Raw genomic sequence first — 24,805 nt, forward strand, 5'->3', positions numbered from 1 at the left:
GAATGATTGCGCCTAATGGGTTAATATGCTTCGCCAAAATCAGGCTTTTAAAAAAAATTCATTTCAATAGAAAGAAATCTTTGATTTTACACTTGTAAAGTCATTTGATTAAACATATTTGATGTTATAAAACATACAAATTGTTCAAAATCTACATCTATAATTTTAAAATATTGTGAAAGTTCTATGTTTTTCCATATTTGTGTGCAACTGTTACTAAATTATGTAATATTGTTCTTTATGTGCGAAAATAAAAGATATTAGATTTCATGATATTTAGTGTTTAATTTTGATTCTTATAAAGCTATTTTATTAAATCTCTAAATATTTAAAAAATACCTAAATTTATAAGAAATTTCCATTTTGAGGATACTTTTTGGAAAAAAAATCCATGATTATTGACTTGGAATAAACAGAAATAAATATTATTTTTTATACCTATATCTGATTAGAAAAACATCATTGTAATTGTTGAAGTATCATTAAACGCTACATAATTAAAGAAATTGTGTAAATTTACATATTTTATAATTGCCTATGAAAAAGCCTTAGATGGAATCCCTTGAGATGATCACCTCAAGTGGCCAATATTCAAAGAATTCAGAAATAATTTTCATTAAGAATTATTATAATTAATATCTTGGTAATAGTGTAAACCACTTTTTATATGAAGTGCAAGCAAATTACAAATGGGTAAAAAAAAAAGTGTGTTCAAATCTGGTAAATAACAGGTTATGGTACCACTAAATGCTTATTTCAATGAGTGGTTCATAAAAGCAAAATCTAAGGTACAATGTACTTTTCAAATTAAGAGGTACATCTAATTTTGCCTCTGAAATCAGAGGTTCATTGTGCCTTTTATTTTTAAAGGTACGTTGTGCCCTTAAAATTCAGAGGCACAAACGATCCAAATGTGCCTCTGAAATCAGAGGTACATTGTGTCTTTCATTTTTAAAGGCACGTTGTGCCCTTAAAGTTCAGAGGCACAAACGATCCAAATGTGCCTCTGAAATCAGAGGTACATTGTGCCTTTCATTTTTAAAGGCACGTTGTGCCCTTAAAATTCAGAGGCACAAGCGATCCAAATGTGCCTCTGAAATCAGCGGTACAGTTTTTAGAGTGTATAAAGTGGATCTCGAGACACAACATACTTTTACCATTTGGGAATAAACTTTCTCAGTGACGAATTACGATGTGAATTATACTCGAACGAGGACTGGATAGTTTTTGTCAGCGGAAATTGTACGACTTAGTTATCGCTGAAACTTGGACCGGAATAACTATGATTGGAGTTTTTAGTCCATTTTAGTGGTTAGTGGAGTATTAAACATAATTATGACCGTTTGAAATACATTATATTTTGGATATGAGGAAGGTATATTAATCCCAGAAAAATAAATAAAATCGCTTAGAAAAAATTTATTTATTATACAAGTCTTATTATAATGAACACGACTACATTCAAAAAGTATAAAATAAAGAAGGAAAGTCCATCAAAGGGATCAAAAGATTCAATCTCCTCACATCAGGAATTTTGATAAGATAAAAATTCAACGGTTGGGACTGAGAGGCCGAAGCCCTCTAGTCAAATTAAAAGTAAAGCGAATTGTTCCGAACTGATAGTTAGAAGCATGGTAAAAGATCAATGACTGGCGATTGATCAAAAGATAAAACAGCCAAAAACAAAGCCAACCCTCCATAATCAATATTACATTTGAAAATAATTTGGTGAAAGCTAATAGCCAAAAATACTGAGAGAATTAGTATAAAAATGTAACTGAAACATTTCTGTAATAAGGAACAAAGAATAAAGAGCTATAAGTATATTTTGTTTTCGATTTAGACGCGACAGTCAATTAATGTGTTTCATATTTGTATTGAAATTAAAAGTTAGGCATTACATTGATTTTTACCTTAAACTTCTTTCATATTAAAACCATACTTAAACATTAAAACACTTAAAAAAGTAATGGGTCACTCCGCTCTAAACACTCTTGTGATCTTAGTTAATGGTTAGAATAGTGATCATAATGAAACGTAGAAGACTTGACTAAAATCATATTTGAACAAAGAAGATAGCAATCAGCTGGAGTTGCGATTTCACAATAATGACGAATCGAAGTTTTATTTATACAAATAATTGTTAAAAAATTAAACCAAGTATGGAGAATAATCGAAAATGGTTTGAGAGAAGGAAGGAAAAGTTAACGTAATATACACAAATCTGTGTGGCAAAAATTATAAGTTGAACTGCTATTTTTATCCATTAATGTATAGGGTAAAGACATTGAAATTCAATTTTTTCAGCAGAATTCAAAGAAAAAAGGATATTTATATTTTCACAGTTTGTGATAATATTGGTAGGAACGATATGTTTCTGTAAAAGGGACTGTCGCGCAAAATTACAGTTTTTCTGTCATTGTTAGTAAATATTGTTATTATTACCTTTTTCAGATACCACTAGACTGTTTTAGAAGTAAATTTTTTTAAAAGTAAGTTTTAAGATCATAATATTTTTTTCTTTCATTGATAAAGTTATAAAATGCTTAACATTTCTTCTATCAAAAAACAAAACTTAATTATTCATTCAGACTTTTGAAAAAGTTCTTAAATCACCATTCACTTTATTATTATTTTTTTGCACAAAATGGTGTCTACTTTAAAGTGCTTCAACTAAATAACATCTTAATTTTTCACTACTTTATTATAACAAAACTATTTTATTAAAATTAAAACTTATACTTTTTATTATGCAAAACTATAACTATAAACTCTACTATATTGTTCAGGGAGGTTCGTAAAGAAGTGAGCAGTTTCAGTGCCCCATAAATCAAGTTCAATATTATTCATAAGTTACCTGCAATAGATTTGTATCTGGTATGGTTTTATATGGTAAAGTTTTTTAGGAACAGTCTCAAACGTTTTATGTGTGACCCCTTAGTCACATGACATCGATCAAGCCGGTAACCCATACCGCCAAACACATCTTAAGGTTTTTGAGTCAGAATCCATTGTTAAATATCGATTTCACTTAGTTATTCCCGATTACGCACCATTCCACGTTGGTGGAAAGGTAAACAAGCAAAATGTTCACTTTCGTGTAACAAAGAATCCCAAATTCAAAGAATTACAGGTGCAAAATTACCCAAAAGTAAATGTGTTCTGTAAAGTGAAGAGAAGGAAAATGTTCGCCCCATTCTCTTTTCAGAAGCTAACTGTAACGGGAGTTGCTTTTTTGGGCTATGCCAACTCTTTGATGCAACTGTTGAGGACGATATTGACAGACTCTATCTTCAATTATGGGTGGAGTTTATTATTTACGCATAGCAGCATACATTTGAGATTGATGAATATCTCATTCATCGATGGAATGGACGAGCCACAAACTACAACATGCCACTTACCCAATGACCATCCAGAATCCTATCCTCAAGCAATTTTTTATTTCTTCTTTCAGAGTTACGTAGAGAATAAGTAATGCCTTCACCTCCACGCATGTTTACCTAGCTGAGCTAAAACAGCTTATAGCTTGTCACGCAAATACCTATGACCTGTAATTCAGGGGACGTATGATCTTAGTTTAAGATCATCACCCGAAATCATTACATTACATAATTCGGATGGTTTTTAAAACAGTAAAAATTACTTAAAAATAGCCGTGATTTGAAAGTGGAATGAAGTGAAAACTATCGTGACGCTAGACTAAATTTTATTGCAAACTGCTTTCCCTGTATGATTTAAAGTAAAATGTGAAGAAAAAAAATATAGACTGTAAGTTCAATTTATATAGAGTCAATACCTTATATCGTTGAAACATTTTAGAAAACGATATGACATACAAGGCTAATATCATTAAAAAATCAAATAATTACAATTCAAGACTCTTTTTATGTGAGAAAATTTAAATAGTTATTTAAGAAGGATAGTAAATATAATACTTAAAATTAAAAAAATAATAATAAGTGCATGCTTTTTACTTTTTTTTCCAGATATTACGGATAAAGAAGTGAAACGAAGAACATGTACATGTATTTTTGGAATTAAAAAACTGAGTTCTTCTCTGTGTTGCCTTTGCTTATATTTGGGTCTCTATCGTTCAAATTACCAAGCTTCAAATTCAATGCTATATTCAAATGTTTTCCCTTCACGTTAACATCACGTTTTTATTTTAGTGTTTATTGAATAAAAAAAATGAGGTTTTGGCAGAAATTCACAAATTTAGATTCAAAAGTTGACAACAGATGGAGTTGGACGTTGCGAAGTGTTCTTAAAGGGGATGATTCAAATACCTTTTGGAATATAATCTATATTTCAGCAGCAAAAATTTACTTTGCTTAATAGAAAGTATTTTCAACAGCATGGATAGTGGTCGTCGTACTGACAAAACCGTTTTTCACGCGGATGCAGCAGACCGGAAACAGTGTCAGTATGGATAGTGTTTTCGTCACAAATATAAGCGAAAACATATCTCGAGCTTTATACCTTATTGATGTAGTTCAGTAGTTGTGATGAGTTTGAAGTGAAAATTTGTTACAATTATTTATAGATATATTGTTAAAAAAATGAGACAGAGTTGCTAAATTTAGAACGAGTCTCCTTTTGAGGCAGTCCTCAATTGTCCTTTTCATTCTTATTCTTGTTGCAAGTAGCATACCGTACATACGTTAGTTTTATCATTACTCAGCAAGACTAAGATTATTTTACAAAATATCACTTAGAGCAAAGAACATACTCATTGAATACACGTTGAGTCAAGTATCCTCAAAATACACCGGATGCAGTTACCATAAGAATACGGACAGCTAAATACCTGCAGCTCTTCCCAGTGCAAAACACCATTTTTAAAATTATTACTGCCTTCTCAACTCTGTTGATATAGTTTTTTAATGATTGCAACATGTACATACGTACAAAAGTTATATTGCTTACACGGGTGGGTATTGGTACTACAATAGATTTTATTCGTTATGAAAGGTGCCGTTATTATGAAGATTTTAAATAGTGGTACTTTATTCATGTCATGGTTGAGAAATGGGCCATTGGTTAAAATCTGGGGTACATCTCTGAAGGTGATGCGAAGGCATACCATCACAATTTTGAACCTTTGAAGAGGGGATGGCTCCCAATGCGCAATGACCTATACGCGCAATGTTGTCGCAATACGCGCAATGCTGTCGCAAGCAAAACTGCTTGACAACGATTGCTGCTGGTATCCTTGATCCATTTGCAGTCTGGCCAAAATAGTTATCCCCCCTCCGCTTGCTTATCGCAATCAGTGATGATAGACTTCAGTGATCTCCTGTTAACCGTAGCTTATGATCAGTAAACTGTGAAGCATGAAGATAAGAGAAATATATATTTAATTGCTCCGTGTTCTTAATTTCTTTCACATGAACTTAGTTTTGAGAAAATGAGAAATGTTTAATAGACATAACTAATGACTTCAAGGCACTGATGACTTACATAGTATAAAAAATGGTTATTTCAACCGCTACTCTCCCCCCTCCCAAAAAAAATTATTGATCAAGTAAGAAATATATGGAGGAGAATAATAATACATTGTTAAAATAAACGGATCCTTCTAAACAAAAATCCATCTTTTAAAAATAAGTGCCTTTTTCTAAAATGTTCCTTTTAAAATCCCGATAAGAAGTGTTCTTAGTGTCAAAAATAAATACTTTGTCTACAGATTATTTGACATGATACGTAAAGCCATAATGGTTGGATTCAGAAGTTTCCGTATTACCGCCATTTCGTTGTCAGAATACGTTTGATAAGAATTAAGTTAAAATAAAAACGAAGAGAAAAAAACTAGAACGGGCTAATTTTCAACTAAACTGCTTGTGATAGTTTTGAATTTGTTTAGTAAGTCACAGAATTTATATTGCTTACACAAGTGGGTATTGATACTACAATAGTTTTTATTCTTTAGAAAAAGTGTCATTATTATGAAGTTAAAAAAATAGTATTAGTTTTGGTATTTTATTTACATCATACTAGTCATGCGCCATGAACTATGGGAGACAGTCTGGGAAACCACCCAGAAGATATGGCGAAGACATATCATTGCAATTTCGATTCTTTGAAGAAGAAATGGTTCCACTGCTTTGGTAGCCCGGTAACCTATACGAGCAAATGTTGTGCACTTTACGGTATTGTTCGTTCCCTTGATGTATTTACAGGCTGATCCAATACAGGCTTGGTGTTTACCCCTTCCCTCACTCGCTGAACCGCAGTCAGTGATGATTGACTTCGGTGATCTACTGGGAACCGTAGCTTATGATCAGTCCACTGTGAGGCGTGGAGAAATTTTTATTTAATTGTGCCGATTCAGTTTATTAGGAGTCTTCAAATTGTTATTTTTGATATAAAAATTTAGTTTTGAGAAACTGAGAAATGTCTTATTGATATAATTAATGTCCTTAAAACACTGAGGACTTACATGGTATGTTTATGTTTGCTTATATTACATGATATGTTATGTACTTTAGGCAAAAACAATATTTCTCTTTTTTTTTTACCCTGTAAAATAGGTGGCTCAATACTATTTTAAAATTTAATCTTAAAAACTTTATAAGTTATGCTTTATTTCAGGTTAAAACTGAATCGAGCATTCATACTTTCGTTAACCCCTTAAAGATCGGTTAATGTTCAAGAAAACGGTCATAAAAGTGCCTATTTGTTTTGGCTTTTGTATTTGTATCACGTATTTGATTAGTGTCAGAACTAGTTTAAAATCAAATAAGTATCTACAATTACCTTAATATCTTGGTACTGCCATCTGGTGTGTAAAATGAGAAGTAAATTGTTTTCCGGACAAAATAAATGAATTTGTTTTATTCTTATTGGCACGTTACTACTGAACTCTCCAGCCCGCCAATATCACTGGAGCGAGAAATAGAGGGTGAAACCTCATCCCGTCATTTTCACGGGAGCGAGAAAGAAGTGGTTAAAATGTGTTGTTGTATCTAAACACTAATTTAGAAAGCTTACACCGGATACAGATGCATTTACTCAATTCAGAAATTATTTTTACCAATTTTGGAAGACGTCAAACGACATCGAGTCAATTGTTCATGTTGCTTACAATCGAGTACATGGAGGTAAAAGTTTGTTTTTGTCTCGCTCGTTACAAACTATTCAACAAAAACAGAAATAAATGCTATGAAATATTGCAATGTGTTTAGTTATACGCTGTAAAATAAAATTAATGTATCTCAACGGCAAAAATGGTTGCAAATATTTTACAAAGATTTCTGTGCTTCACTGCACCTGGAAAATGTTCTGCTCCACTATTTGGTATAATGTAATCACCATCATCTTTTTGTTCAGTAACACTAAAATAAATAATTACTATGAGATAAGATGCACATAAGAGTCTGTTTTTTTTTTTTTTTTTTTTTTTTACGTTACAATCTAAAACAAGAATCATTAATTTGGAATGCATAGGGGAGAGCGGGGTCAATAGTAAAATTTTTAACCTAACTATTTTTAACAAACAAAAAACCCAATATATTATGAGTATTAATTGACAGACGAGTAAAGTAGACTATCCTCTACTAGAAAAAAATAAATACCTTATTTTAAATGTTACTGTTTTAGATATTAACAATTTTTGACAGTCGTGCATTTGTTACAATTGTCCCCAATTACGGGGTCAATAGTAATAGCTCATAAATTCAACTAAAACATAGTTAATTATACATATTATCATAGTTGTGATATATTTTTCTTGATTAAAATAATAGTGATATTTTAGGATTAAAAATAATAATGAGCAGAGACCTGAAGGTTTAAACTTTTAACTTTAAGGGGTTAAAAAATTTAATTTATGCTGTGAAAGGTGACAAATAAAATAATGCACGTGCAGCATAATATAAGTCATATAGGAAACTATTGGTGGTTCTTAAATAGTCAAGTAATAGTTTGTAAACATAAGATTAATTATTTTTTGGCTGTTACAATCGTTCCTTTACTTATTGCTACAATTGTCCCCAAGATGCCATTTCAGCTTCATTTGTAAAAACAATGCTAGTTAATTAACAAACCTAATATTTTTTTTGAAATTTTAATTAATTTGTCCACTTACATATTCGGTTAATAATTTTTATTTGTTTAAACAAAATTAAATTGTTACAATATAATATTCTAATACCAAAAATAGTACTTACGTAGCGTGAAAATATCTCTTGTGATGTAACTCTTTCAAAAGTACATAAAAATGATTGCCATCAGGGGTGTACAGGTAGATTTATTAAATACACCTTGTGCGTCACCTAGGAACCAAATTTAGAACCCGACACTCGAAATTTTTGCTCTGTTACAATCGTACCCTGTTACAATTGCATACAACATACATTAATTCTTAAAATAAAATGAGGTTGATAATCAAGCCTACAAGTAGCAAAGATAGAACATTAAGACGAATTTGACCTAGGCTTAACAGAATGGGAAGGGATAAAAATTATGCATTATAAAATCCTTCAAAACAGTTCAAAGAAATTTAAAAATAAATAAGGATTATTAATAAGGATAGGATTGTTAATTTTAGTGCATTACCGCGGCGCTATGGTAAAAATTAGAGAGTGCTTTTTATTGTTTCCACGGAACCAGAAACAATAAATTTTATCAGTCTTGACCATATTTTTTTCTCAGTGAACTCAGTGAAAATCAATTGAGTTCCTGAAAATATTTTTATAATCTTTCAATGCTTTATAAAATGGAATAGTTACATAGAAATAACTCGCCTAAATAGCAATTTAGATTTGACTCTATTACAAATAAAAACCGAAAATCTGATAAAATTTAAATCCTATCTTACAAACAAATATATCAAAATATTCTCTCTTTCTTAAGATAACAATAAATGGAAGTTAAAACAATTTCGCTTCTGCATTTCTATTTTAAAAGCTATAAATATGAAATTCAAAAAAAGAGGTCTCATATTTTTAAGTCTTATTTCTTATTTAAGAAAGATAACAAGTTAGACTCTCTAGATTAAATATGAAACGCTATAAAGTTTGCGGTAAGGATTAAATTTTTAATTAAACGTAAAAGTTAATAATTTTAACATTATATTTCAAAAATGTATTTCCTGCCGAAAAGAAAAAGCTTTTGAATGTATGCATAAATTAATTTTACTTCCATATGAAAAAGGCATTAAATTATAAATTATACACCAAGCATTACTGAATCGTATATTTCAACAGAGATACTGAAATGTCGAAGTTATATCTTAGCTAAATCGGATTAAGATCATACATAAAATCCAGGAAGGAAATTTAATTATTTTTATGTTAAAACTGAGCGAGAGCTTTTGGATTGAAGTGTTATTTTTTATTTAAAGTGAATATTTAAGGGTAAAGTAATAAAATGTTATTTAAAGCTGAAAAGTTAAAGTAAAAAGCATTTATATAAATAAATTAGAGATAAGATGCATAATTCTTTAATCTTTCATGTTCCAAAAATTATTTTTTTTAAATTATATAATTATTATTTTAGAAATAAATTAATATTTCACAATTTTGGAAAATATACAAATATACAACAACAAAAAAATACACGCATGTATCTTTGGCTGTCATCAGCATAAAGTTCATTAACTTCATAGCAGTAGTTATCTGAAATTTATTTATTTAACCATTATTTAACGGCCAAACGTTTAATATTACCGGGTGACGATTTTTTTCAATTTATAAATTATTTTAATTTGATTGATTCTAATGTAGGCAGTTCAAATTTAATGTTTCACCGCTTAAGTTAGTTTTTTATTTTTATTATTTTTTTTTTCAAATAATATTTTTTGTCTATTTTTTGACGAAAAGGAGAATGTAAAAATATTATATATAACAAGGGATTGCGTAAATGTTGCGACAAAATTCAAAGGATGTTAGAACTAATCCTCGTAATCAAAATATTGCTTAAGAGTCCATGGCCGTAAATGTCATCATTTGCCATTAAGCGTGCTTCGCTGTTAGGAACTGTTTCTTTGTGGGCTTCTGAACAGATACTTGTATTTAAATAAATTATCTTAATTTTATGTTTTTGTATAAATATTTATAAAAATTGTATTCAAATAAGTTTAGTATTACCATTTTATCGTAATTTAATGACTTGGCGATTATCTTAACAATCACGCCAAATCGTTAAACAAACTATCATGGCATTGTCGCCAAGACATTAAATTACTATAAAGCAGTTAATGCTGAGCTTATATTATTTTTTGACAAGATATAAATGAAAACATAAAATTAAGACTGTTTAGTTAAGTAAAAGTACCTGTTCTGAAGTACATGAACAAACTTCAAAATGGGGAAGCGATCCTAGCGACGTACGCCGACTTTTCCAGGCATGGGTGCCTAAGTAATTATAATCTTGATGATATATAACTTCCTTAGGATTTTGTCATAATATCTACGGGACCCTGTATTATATAAAATGTCTTTAAACATGAACATTTGGACAAAAAATAAACTGAGAATGTCATCAAAAAAATGTGGAATAAAGGGAGAAATCCATTGCAGATTTGATTCAGCGATGCAAAAATACCTGAAATCTTTAAAAAAATCTAAAGCAGCAGAAAACAAAATGAAATTTATTCTACAGTGCAATTACTTGCAAACTGTTCTTATCTCTATTCTGTATTCTACTTGCATTCTTGCTTTGTATTTTACCGGTAAATGCTTAAAACGAAATGTGATATTTCTTTAGCACACTGTAAAATAGTTGCATATTACATTATTTTTTCGCATTTTATTATTCATATATTTTGTATCACTTCAACATTTATCAAAATGTAAGAACGTTTTGTTCGCTTATCAAAATGGCATGTTTGTTTCACTAAGAAACTTTATGCAGAATTATGCCCGTTCAGTATATGCAATTAAATAACTGAATACTGCATAACTATCAAAAACTGCAAGTCTATGTTGGATATTATCTTTGCATATTATCGCTAAATAATCTCTACTGCTGAAAAAAATTTAAAAATATTTTGTGAATTTTCTTAGCAACAAAAATAAAAATCAAAATTTTTAAGAGAAATTAGGAAAATCAAAGAAGAATTTCAAATAGTAAAAGAGCAGAATGATTAGATTTAAATATAATAAAAAAATCTGCGTTAATAAAGTAAACTTTATTAATAAAATAAAGTTATTCTTTAATCGCATTAATTTGTATTTTGATACAACCATCTGTCATTGGCAAGAAAATGAGCATTTTTAAATATGAGAAAGCAAAGCGAGCTTCTGCAAAACCTCGTCATTAAATGTACAAAAACTGTATCAGGGAATCATTTTTGTTTTGTTGAATTTAGCGTTATAATTTGGCTTCTTTTGTAACCTTGGCCATTGGAAATAAAAAAAAAGTTTTGAAAAAGTATTTTTACATAGTAGACCGTCAAGGCAATACAAAATAAAATTTTCATTTGCGATTAATTTTATAAAAATAGTGGTATATTGTAATAAAAAAATTTTGAAAATCAGTTTTTTCCTCAGTATTCTGAAACGGTTTCAATAGTTTGTTGGTACAGGTTGGTGCCCTACCAACCAGGCTATCCCGGCCAAAACTAATTAATTATAAATGATTAAAACTGCACCCCTGAGCCCAAGGTCAAGAAAACTTGGATGAGCACAGTATGCCATGTCTCTCCTTGAGCTATAACACCACTGGGTTTGAGTGTGTCCATTTTGACATATTTCAATTTCAAAATTAACGGCATATATCCTTGATATACTTTAACGAACAAAAAATTAGTTGAGAAACTTAAAAAATGGGATAAAAATTTTTTTTTAATGTTTTGCCGTTTTTGGTATATTTTGCGTACTTGCTTTTTTAAATCTTAGTCGTTTTTGAGATACGTTATATAATTATTTAAAATGTAAAATTAAAGCCACATAAGCTTAACTAGCTGCTAATAATTTAAATATATATAATTTTTAATAATAACAAATACAAGTAACAAATAACAACTTATATCAATTTCTTGTTGTTTTCCGTATTATTGATACAGTTAATATTTTTATTCAAGGGGTCATCTTCTTGGAAGAAGAGACGCAGGAAAGTGGGACAACTTTGACTCCTGAATTTTATTTTTAAAATATAGAATATTTGCAAAATTTATTTATTTCTACTAAATACGTAACTCTTGTAATGTGATACTAAAATGCGTTGCTGAGCCAATTTCATAAATTTTTGCTGCTTTTAAAATAGTCTGTGTTAAATAGTTAATTTCATATTTTAAATCGACGGAATTCTGCATTAGTCCCCTGATTTCTACTAAATAATCAAAGTTCAAAAATAAATTTCATGCATTCTTGAGAAAGTATTGAGAAATGTTCTTTATCAAAATTCAATAATTTTATATATATATTGAAAATGTAGGCATGAGGTTTACATTTAAAGCGCATAAGGTTTATATCGATTAAAAGAAGCAAATATGTTTAATTTGGAGTACTGCGTTTTCAGTTTTAATTAGAAAGTATCTTTTTATCACTATACTATAATTTGACAAATATTTTAGATAAATACTAATAATTTAATTAAAAACAATTAGTGATCAAAGTTTAGAAAAAGTTTTATTGGCTTCAATCAATAACTTTTAGTTCAAATTGGAAAGAATAAAACATGTTAAGTCCATGTTTACATGTTAAGTCCATGGTGAAAAATAAAAGCCGCTTCCAAAGCGTACAGAATTTCATATGGATATAATATTATGCTGGTTATTATTATATAATCTATTACTTATGTTGGTTATTATTAATTTTGCAACAAGACATGTTTTAAAAAATATTCCCCTGCTTGAAGAGACCTCGGAATGTTTGTTTATTTCTTAAGTTATTTTTTAAAAGTTATGCCAAATATATAAGATAAAGGTTCTTTTAAATTTACAATATAATTGTACTCAAGCTTTCAGTTCGTCATTCGGTTGAAATTCTTCAAAAAAATACAAAAGATACAACAAATTTAAAAAAAAGATCGAGGTCACTTGCTTGCACTTAAAGAGACATATTCCATTACCTCAGTAATAAAAACTTTTTGATTGTCATTTTTTCTTACTTGAAAATACACATTTAACAGCAAAATACAAATATCTAAAATGGATTATACTGAAAGAATTTGTAACGTGTTGTGTTTTGCTTTCCTCGTATAATTGCAATAATTATCTAAATATTTTTAATATAAATATATAAGCTTTCTTATTCAAATCTTCATCGCATTTTATGCTGCGTTTTAAAATTTTTAACATATATTTTTATTGCGTCTTCTTCACTTATGCTCTTTTCTCAGATGGTTCCTTGAGCAAACACCTATGTTAAAGTTCACTATAATTCCCCAATTACAATTTTTCCTCAAAAATTAAATATATTTTCGATTGTGTACATATATTATAAATAAGAAAAAAACATAAGTTATAAGTAATAGCTATTTAATAAAAATTAACTTCAGTAAAGATAGGATTAAAACATGTAAGCATGAAAATATTAAAAATTATAAAATATATTCACAAAAAAAAAAATCAATGCTGTTTTCCTAAAATTAAAAAATGTAGGCATGAGGTCTACATTCAAAACACATAAGATTTACTACCATTAAAAGATGCAAATAGGCTTAATCAGTAGCTCAGCGTTTCCTGTCCTTACTCATAAAGTTTATTTTTATCACTATACGGTAATTTGACAAATATTTTAAATAAATACTAATTATTTAATAGAAAAAATTGATCAAAATTTAAAGAAAATTATTAGCTTCAATCAGTGAATTTTAGTATAGATTTTAAAGTATAAGACATGTTTATTCCATGTTTAAGAATAAAAGCCGCTTAAAAATAATAGCCTAAAGTGTTGAATCGTTAAATTTTTATTATTTCTTTTTCTATTTCCAGTTCCCTTGTGAAGCAATGAACTGTGAATGAATTTTTAGTGAGCTTTCCTAATGAAGCCATATGAAACACAGCATTTTTAACTTAACTATTAAATTTAAAATAGATAACAATATCCTCTACCCTGTGAAGGAAAATTACATAAAAGAGTATATTAATTTTAATACTTCTGTTGCATTAAGTTACTGCACAGCAACACAATTACAATGATGGTGGATAATAAACAAATAGTTGTTGCCAGCTTTCTTTATGTAGAGATAATTCTAAAAAAATTATATTATATTTTCTATTCCATTACTAAATTGCACACAAACATTTCCAGCTTCAACATATAAATATAATGTAGCTAAGTGTATGGTTGGACAGTGCGCAAATAGAAACTAAACGGGACACCCTGAATAATTTTGCTTTTTTTCCCTCGATTTGTTATCTCTTTAGAAAATAAGTCTTACATATTTTATTATTAATTAATTAGCGTTTTCAAAAATTTATGAAAAAGTATAGAATGTTTGCTTTAATAAAAATTATAAAATGTATTGACCTCTTGTATCGAACTTTACGTCCAATTTCCCGACTGGTGTCATATTAAGAGAATCAATTTTTTTAAAACATATCTAGAATAGTGTTGTCCCAATTTATGTTATTTTGTTACATGTATTGGATAATTTATGCATGAATTGTTCTCTCTTTTAAGTTATAGCTTTATTGTTTCGTGTAGGACTATTGTATTATTTTTCTATAAATATATGTAGCTAAAAAATACAATATTGTGTTGGCTTATTATTATAAAAGTATATGTAGAGCTAAATTACTAGTATCGAAGTTTTTTTTTGCAAACTTTCTTCAGTGAAAGGAGCACCTGCTACATATCAAATGCATTTACTTTAGATTCCAAAATTCAACATGTTAATTAAAATGTTAATAAATGTTAATAAAACAATATTGAATATTAAATAAAAAATTCTTTATCAAATTATTAACAAGTTTAGTGTATTTTTGATAATTGTTTTTGAGAATTTGGGAAAATAATAATCTGGTACAAAACATCTCAAACGAAAAAAAATAGCAATACCTGCGAGGTATTTCTGAAATTAAAAAAAAACTGCACTTTTTATGCTTTACGATAAATCAACAACACATCGATAAAAAAAAAGCACTTTAGGTAGAAATAATTGTATTTTTTATATCATTTCAAAATGATTTTTTACGATAAGCATCTAAAGTTTTTTTTTATTATTTTGTTGCCCATATTGTAGCTCTTATGACAAAATATATCCCTACTTTAATGTTGAAAATCCCAACACTCTTACAAATTAATTATTTCGTCTAATTGACTAACATTTTATTGACAGTACAATACATAAATGCTCCTCGTATGTATAAACGATTTTCATCAAATTAACCTGGAAGTAATCAATCTTCGCTTGAACAGTTTATAATTGATCAATATTTATCTTATTTACAACTGAAAAAAACATATATTTACTTTGAAAAATCAGTTTGACATCTATGATATAAAAATAAGAGAGATCAATTTAAAGTTAGCACTGTCCCTCCTGATTTCAAACTTTCTTATTAACTTCAATTCACAACTTCAAGATGAACTCACGAATTGCTATCTTCTTGTTCTTTATTATTGCTGCGTTAGCTATTTCAGGTAATAATTATACATTTATTTACTATTTCAATAAATTTCGGTTTATTACTTTAATACATGCTGTTTACATTAAGTTTAAATTTAGGTGCAAAGATTTGTAATTCAGTCCAGTAAACCTATTGTATTTGAATAAATCAATTTTTTCAGCACAAAATACCAACAGATGTTAAGAGGTTTCGAAAAAACAAACTTAAATATAAGAAGTCTTAAACCATATATTTGTGAATTGTATTTCTATTTCCACATAAAATATATTTACTATTTCGCATTTCAAACTGCGGAGTTTCTTGTTAAAAATTAAACGGAACTGAAGTTCTATTTGCTTTTAATAACACTATTTGCCTTTATCCCTTTTTACAATTGAAGTCTTCAATTTTTATAACAGAATTGCATGAAGATCTAATATTTTTCTTAAATGCTCAAAAACTCAATTAAAAGTTCAATACTTTTGCTATTTAGTTTTAGGAATCTTTTGATAGAATTCGTGTATGTTTCATGAAATCAAGTTCAGTTTTCTAGTATGTTTGAGATCTTTTTAATATTATTTCCCTTGTTTACTCAAAATGTCTGTTTAATGTATGTTGGCAAGGAAAATTAAGCAAGAAAATTTTTGCAGGGATAGAATGAGGCAAACAAGAATTATTACTATTCCATTTATTAATAGAAATTAAAAAATAAATGAGAAAATTCCCTCAGTTCATAATCATTCAATTCATCTTTCACTAAACTATTAAATAGAAGCACTTGTCGTCAGTGCATTTGTTTAATTTCATAGATAGTACTGAATTTAGATATGTTAGTAACAGGAGAAAGTTGAGTTACTTAATTTATTGTTGAACTGTGAGTAAAGCACTTTTGTAAAACTTTTGAAAAATGTTATTTGGGTGCATATTCAAGAACATATTCGAGTTATGAAGTATTATAAATATTTAAGTTAAAAATATAAGTTTTGAATAAAGTGGGCATAGCTAATTAATGAAAACTTCTTTCTTTATAGCTACGTTTGCTAATGGTATGTAAAACATTTGAGTTCATATTGCTTTTTTCGTTATTTTTATATCATTAAATCACGTCTTCTTCTAGCATGCGCAAAAATATTTTACTCAAAATAAATATTTCACTAATAAATATTTTATTCGAAAAAAAAGACAAAATTTCTGTTATTTAAAATTTAATTAGTGTTATATTTTGGTAATTTTAAATCTAAAATCTGTCTAAAGATATATTTCGATTTAAATTAGTTATTTTATTCACTAGATTTTAATTATGATTTATATAAGCATAATTTTAAAAATTAATCAGTAATGGTCCTTGTTGTTTATGGGTCTCTCAATTTTAAATTCACATATTGTATTTTTTTAAATCATGTTAATTTTATAAAATACATAATATTTTTTTAAGAAAAATATTAATTTACTTTAACGATTTTCCTGAAAAAATTAGTTGAAAATTATAGGATTTAAAAGCTAACTTAAATCAATTACTAATTTGCTTTCAAAGCATCTTTTAACTAACGAACTGTTAATAAAAATACTATTGAAAAGTTTAAGATCAGAGATAATTATCGCTAAGAAGTTTACAAACTAATTTAAACATTTCAGTTTCATTTTGAGACGACTTCCTTGCAAAATTTATATTTCATTCTAAGTCTGTCTAAACGTTAAGCATTTATTATGATAATACATAAAAATATCTTAACATCGCACCTATCTGCCTAAACAGGCATAAGAGTGAGAGAGAGACGGAGAGAGAGAGAGAGAGTGGGGGAGACAGACAGAGAGAAAGAGATCGTAACATAAGTTACGCAAAGGGGAAAAAGTCTTACTTAGGAGCATTTGAACTTTTTTGAAATGTTTTAATATGAAACATTTACTTAAAAAATTTTAATATTTCCTTAGTTAAGTGAATTTAAAAAAGAATATTTTAGCTAGCAAGAGTTAAATATTATATTAGTAAACACTCTAAACTAATTAACATTTGATTTAAATTGCTCTTTTTTTTAGCTGAAGTGATAGACGACTTAGAAGACGCTGGTTTGGACTCTGAAACTGGTACGCAATACAATAATTTTGATTACGTATGAAAAAAATTGCAGTAAAACGCGCATCTATCGTCGTTTTAACTATTTACATGGAATATTAATCTTTATGTTTAAAATTAAAGAAATTATTATTAACCATTTTCTCTAATAAATATTTTTATCCATCTTAAGAATGCAAGGCATTTTAAGGGACTTAATTCTGTAAAGATAGGTATTTTACCTTTACATAATAAACTTATGTAAAGGTTAACATAGCTTAACCTTTATATTTAAAACTAGAGAAAATATTAATAAAAATGTTCTCTTATAAATATTCTTATCTATCTTAGAAATGGAAGGTATTTTTAATGGTCTTTATTATGTAAATCTAAGTTTACGCAATCCTCCAGTCAGTTTACCTTTGTGAATTGGAAACTCACAATTTTTTCGATTGAATACTTCTATATATGTATTTTGATATTTTGTTAAAAGGTAAACTTAAGCTTACATTAAAGGCCTTGAGTTAGGATTTTATATCTAGTGACTTCGCAATATTATTATTATTTTCACTATGGAATGCTCTCATTCATAGGAATGCTTTTTTATGTAAGTCAGAGTTCAGGGAAACCATCGTTAAATTCTCCTCTTTGCATCGAAATAATGTAAAAATATCAATTATTTTCACTATGGAATATTCTCGACCATTTTAATTAATCATTGTTTATAAATTTAAGTCTAAGAAAATTGATTTGAGTTTGCAGCTTTTTATGAAAACTTCGTGAAATTATTATTTTCGTATTTGAATAATTTTCATCCTGAAAGATATTTCTTACGTAAACTAAGTTTACCCTCCTAACTTCGAGTCTTCGGATCAAGTTATATCAAAAATTTGCGAAATATTTATCGCATGAATTTTCCCCTAAAAAATCACACCCTCCTTAATATGGTTTAAACATAAGGGAGATCGAAATGAGATTCAATTTTAATGGTTCTGAGTTCAGATTTACCTAATTAGTTTCGTAAATAAATGCTGATATACTATACAAAAAATGAATGAAAATCATTGTTACTCATAATTTTGCTTTTTTTAACATTTTCGATCGGTTCCCTTTATATATATATATATATATATATATATATATATATATATATATATATATATATATATATATATATATATATATATATATATATATATATATATATATATATATATATATATATATATATATATAAAGTATCTTTTTTATTTTACTCTAGCAAATGAAGTCAGAAATGTCATTGACGAGTAAGTAATTTAATACACCTTGCTCGCACCAACCACAATGTTGACTGCCGACACAAAATATCCCGATTGGTATAATTATAAACTGTACTATATTATTCAAGGTGATTCATAAAAAAGTGCGCAGTTTCAGCGCACCATAAATCAAGTTCAATATAATTCATATGTTACCAGCAATAGATTTGTATCTGGTATGGTTTTTCTTAAAAGTTGTTTTAGGAACAGTGTCAAACGTTCTATGCGGGACCCCTTAGTCACATGACACATATCGAGCAGGTAACCCATTTCCGCCAAACACATCTTAAGGTTTCTGAGTCAGAATCTATCGTTAGTTATCTATTGTATAAGTTTCGGTGATGGGAATGTAAGACTTCAAATGAAACAATATGGCAATGAAGCATCCTCTTTAATAGTAAAAGATAACAAACCATCATGAAACTCACAAACTCCAATTAACAGGTTATTCGTTAAAAAACATTTAAAAGTTGCTATTAAAAGAACAATTAAAACTTAAACTTTCGATTGTAAACATCTCATACTGCAGGTGGGCGTCACCAGGTAGAAATGGAATATCGGTACGAAGTTTCTGATGCTGCACAACAACCCTCTCGAAAGCAAATTGTCATTTCCTTAAGAACTGGACATCAGCCTCTTCACTTCCTGCCTTGGCCGCCGGTTGTGCTCCTCCACCGGTATTCATCCGCGCAGGAACTATTCCGGTTCGTCCTCGTACCTTCGGTCTCCAATCCAATACTCGATCCTTCTACCTCGGCTTTTCGTGCTATCTCAGCTGTCGCAGCCAACAGCCTTTACGTCTGTTTCACTTAGTTTTTCCCGATTACGCACCATTCTACGTTGGTGGAAAGGTAAACAAGCAAGATTTCACTTTCGTGTAGCAAAGAATCCCAAATTCAAAGAGTGATAGGTGCAAAATTACTCAAAAGTAAATGTGTTCTGCAAAGTGAAGAGAAAGAAAATGTTCGCCCCATTCTCTTTACAGAAGCAAACTGCAACGGGAGTTGCTTTTTTGGGCTAGGCTAACCCTTTCTTTGATGCAACAGTTGAGGACGATATTGAGAGACTCAATCTTCAGTTCTGAATGGAGTACCGTTACGCAAAGCAGCATACATGTGAGATTGATGAATATCTCACTCACCGATAGATTGAAGGAGCCACAAACTGCAACATGCCACTTACCCAATAACCAACCAGAATACTATCCTCAAGCAATTTTTTATTTCTTCTTTCGGGTTACGTAGAGAATAAGTAATGCCTTCACCTCCACGCATGTTTACCTAGCTGAGCTAAAACAGCTTATAGCTTGTCACGCAAATACCTATGACCTGTAATTCAGGGGACGTATGCTCATAGTTTACGATCTTCATTCGAAATCATTACATTACATAATTCGGATGGTTTTAAAACAGTAAAAATTCCTTAAAAATAGCCGTGATTTGTAAGTAAAATAAAGTGAAAACTATCGTGACGCTAGATTAAAATTTATTGCAAACTATTTTCCCTGTATGATTTACAGTAAAATGTAAAAAAAAAATGTTAAGACTGTAAGCTCAATTTATATAGAGTCAATACCTTATGTCGCTTGAAACATTTTAGATAACGATATGACATACAAGGCTAATATCATTAAAAAATCAAATAATTACCTTTAAGACTCTTTTCATGTGAGAAAATTTAAATGGTTATTTAAGAACGATAATAAATGTTTTACTTAAAATTAAAAAAATAATAATAAATGCATTAAATACATGCTTCTTACTTTTTTCCAGATATTTCGGATAAAGCAGTGAAACGCAGAACATGTGCATGTATTTTTGGAATTAAAAAACTTAGTTCTTCTTTGTGTTGCCTTTCCTTATATTTGGGTATCTTTCGTTCAAAATAATAAACTTCAAATTCAATGTTACATTTAAATGTTTTCCCTTCACTTTTCAATCACGTTAACATCACGTTTCTAATTTAATGCTTATTAAATAAATAAAAAAAATGAGGTTTTCGCAGAAATTCTGAAATTTAGATACAAAAGTTGACAACAGATGGAGTTGGACGTTGCAAAGTGTTCTTAAAGGGGATTCAAATACTTTTTGGAATATAATCTATATTTCAGCTACACAAATTTACTTTGCTTAATAGAATGCATTTTCAACCGCGTGGATAGTGGTTTTCGTACTGACAAAACCGTTTTTCACGCGGATGCAGCAGACCGGAAACAGTTTCAGTATGAATAGTGTTTTCGTCACAGATATAAGCGAAAACTGATCTCGAGCTCTATACCTTATTGATTTTGTTCAGTAGTTGTGATGAGTTTGAAGTGAAAAGTTGTTACAATTATTTATAGATATATTGTTAAAAAAAGGAGGCAGGGTTGCTAGATTTAGAAAGAGTCTCCTTTTGCGGCAGTCCTCAATTGTCCTTTTCTTTTTTGTTCTTGTTGCAAGTAGCATACCGCACATACGTTAGTTTTAGCATTACTCAGAAACACTAAGATTATTTTACAAATTATCACTCAGAGCCAAAAACATACTCATTGAATACACGTTGAGCCAAGTATCCTCAAAATACACCGGATGCAGTTACTCGAGAATATGGACAGCAAAATACCTGCAGCGCTTCCTAGAGCAAAACACCATTTATAAAATTATTACTGCCTTCACAACTCGCTTGATATAGTTTTTTTAACTGATTGCAACATGTACATACATACAAAAGTTACATTGCTTACACGAGTGGGTATTGGTACTACAATAGTTTTTATTCGTTATGAAAGGTGCCGTTATTATGAATATTTAAAATAGTAGTAGTTGTGGTTCTTTATTCATGTCATAACTGCGCAACGGGCCATTGGTGACGTTCTGGCGTACATCTCTGAAGTTGATGCAAAGGCATACAATCACAATTTTGAACCTCTGAAGAGGGGATGGCTCCCAATGCCCAGTGACCCTATATGAGCAATATTGCGCACTTTACAGCAAAACTGCTTGACAATGATTGCTGCTGGTATCTTTGATCCATTTGCAGTCTGGTCGAAATAGTTTTCCTCCCTCCGATCACTGGCAGCAATCAGTGATGATAGACTTCAGGGATCTACTGTTAACCGTAGCTTATGATCAGTAAACTGTGAAGCATGAAGATATGAGAAATTTATATTTAATTGCTCCGTGTCAATTTATTAGGTTTCTTCAAAGTGTTCTTAATTTCTTTCACATGAACTTAGTTTTGAGAAAATGCGAAATGTTTAATCAACATAACTAATATGACTTTAAAGCACTGATGACTAACATAGTATAAAAAGTGGTTATTTCCACCGCTACTCTCCCCCCCCCCCAGAAAAAAAATTATTGATCAAGTAAGAAATATATAGAGGAGAAAAATAATACATTGTTAAAATAAACGAATCCTTCTAAACTGAAATCCATCTTTTAAAAATAAGTGCCTTTTTCCAAAATATTTCTTTTAAAATCCCGATAAGAAGTGTTCTTAGTGTCAAAAATAAATACTTTGTCTGCAAATTATTTGACATGATACGTAAGGCCAAAGTGGTTGGATTCAGAAGTTTTCGTATTATCGTCGTTTCTTTGTCAGAATACGTTTGATGAGAATTAAGTTGAAATAAAAACAAAGAGAAAAAAACTAGAACGGGTATTATTTTTCAACTAAACTGCTTGTGATAGTTTTGAATTTGTTTAGTAAGTTACAAAACTTATATTGCTCACACAATTGGGTATTGATAATGCAATAGTTTTTATTCTTTATAAAAGGCGTCATTATTATGAATATAAAAAAAAACAGTATTAGTTTTGGAACATTATTTACATCATGCTAGCATGCTAGTCCTGCGCAATGAGCTTTTGGAGACAGTCTGGGGAACAATCCTGAAGATAAGGCAAATTCGATCCTTTGAAGAGGATATGGTTTCACTGCTTTGGTAGCCCGATGGACGCGCAAATGATGTACACTTTACGGTACTGTTCGCACCCTTGCTCCATTTGCAGGCTGATCGAAATGTTTACCCCTCTCCTCTCTCTCGCTGACCCGCACCAGTGATGATGGACTTCGGTGATCTACTAGGAACCATAGCTTATGATCACTGTGAGGCGCGGAGAAATTTATATTTAATTGTGCCGATTCAATTTATTAGGAGTCTTCAAATTCTTAATTTTGACATAAGAATTTAGTTTTCAGAAACTGAGAAATGTTTTATTGATATAATTAATGTCCTTAAAACACAGAGGACTTACATGGTATGTTTATGTTTGCTTGTATTACATGATATGTTATGTACCTTACACAAAAACAATCTTTCTCTTTTTTTTAAAAAAAAGGGGAAAGGGTAATGTACTCTGCAAAATAGGTGGCTTAATACTTTTTAAAATTTAGTCTTAAAAACTTTAAAAATTGTATGCTTTATTTTAGGTTAAAACTGAATCGAGCATTCATACTTTCTTTAAAGTGTGTTGTTGCATCCAAACACTAATTGAGAAAGCTTACACCGGGTACGAATTGTAATAAATAGAAATTTATTGGAGTTTTTTTTGTATCAATACTTTTTAAAGAAGGGGTTTTTTCAATAGATGGCACCACTATGATAAAATTTAAATGCAATCAAAATTATGATATTTCATGAGAAATTTTTATTTACCCTTTTAAAATGCGATTTTTGGGATAGATTGTGGATATAAATTGTATTAACATTTAAGGAGGATTGGATTATCACTTTTATGGCGTATTAGTGGGTTTGTAGCTGGTTTTTCTTGTGGATCTTTTTTTTTTGTTCTGACGTCCACTGGATGCGGGATGACTTTTGAGCGAGTAAACAGGTCAGTATGGATTATTTTGCCTTGATGAAAAAAGTATAAGAGGCGTGAAGAGAGGCTGAAAAAGCAGTACGACGGGAGTGCGGATCGTGCCCAATGGAATGTTGGGTTGAAACTTCACTGCTGACAGGATCTATCATGGCTGCTAGAAGTGTGTTCTGAGCCGGTATCATCGAGAATGAGTTTAGATATAGCTGGAGTCTCGGAGTGAGTTGATCTAGGCTGAAATGCTGAAAGGTTGGTGTTTGGAAAGAGTCTCTGGATGCCGCGACTAAGTACGCAACATTGGTCGGATGAGCTGTTGTCTGGAAGAAAGTTGATCTGAAGCCTCAGAATAGTTGACTGGAAGTGATAGACTGAATGTCGCTAAGTTCAAGACGGTTGGTAAGAATTGAGCGTTCCTCTGCAGAAAATCGAATGTTTCTAAAGAACTGAATGGTGGTCGGAAAGTCGAAGTTCTCCTAGTCCACAAGTCTAGCTGCAAGCCCGATGGGCGTTCCAGAAGGTGATCTGCAAGTTCCTTTTGTATTTATAAACTCTAATTTCTTACCTTTTTTAATAACTTTTTAGAAGAGCATTTTATTCCGTATTTTAAATTATTTCTATCAGGTCTTAAGATACCTATTTTAAGATGAGCCTTGGATATTTAATTTTAATTATCTATTGTAGGAATATAATGACCTAAAGTTTAAATGTTTTTGTAAATTTAGAATGAGCTAGTGTTTTTATTTCGTAAATGTCTCTTTTAGTGTGAATTAATTGAATGTTATACATATGAAATTTAAAAGTGCTTTTTATCGAAAAGTTTTATCTTGAGTATAACCATTTGGAAATTTAAAAGTGCATAAATTGGAAATTTTAGTGCACATGAAGGCATCTGGAAATGATTGAAGTTGTGTCTGTTGAAAATTTATAGTTATAATAAAATTTCATTTTAATTGTTAAATGTTTCATGTAATTCATTAGTTATTTGTCTATTTTTGAACCTGGGTAACTGTTACCAAAATTGAATTAAAAGATCACAGCCTTGCCAAAGTTTGAAGGGTAACGGTACAGAATGCATTTACTCACTTCATAAATTATTTTTGCCAATTTTGGGAAAATCAAACGACATCAACGAGTCAATAGTTCA

At 29.7% G+C, this 24,805-nt stretch overlaps 1 long non-coding RNA gene across 2 annotated transcripts in view; it reads left to right on the forward strand.

Annotated features, from left to right (window-relative positions):
- The window catches only part of LOC107448204 (uncharacterized), a 34,460-nt gene extending 9,900 nt beyond the window's left edge, over positions 1-24,560 (forward strand). Inside the window, exons 4-5 of one of the 2 annotated variants that reach the window (XR_015432486.1) lie at positions 2,455-2,492; positions 20,629-24,560. This is a non-coding gene — a long non-coding RNA (uncharacterized LOC107448204). Of the gene's footprint in view, positions 1-2,454; positions 2,493-3,989; positions 4,064-20,628 lie in introns of those variants that run through there. The other variant, XR_015432485.1, reaches the window with a different exon arrangement.
- Positions 24,561-24,805: the final 245 nt, after the last annotated feature.

This window comes from Parasteatoda tepidariorum, chromosome 3 (genome assembly GCF_982258835.1).
Source record: "Parasteatoda tepidariorum strain Cologne lab strain chromosome 3, Ptep-v5.0, whole genome shotgun sequence".
Lineage (NCBI taxonomy): Eukaryota > Metazoa > Arthropoda > Arachnida > Araneae > Theridiidae > Parasteatoda > Parasteatoda tepidariorum.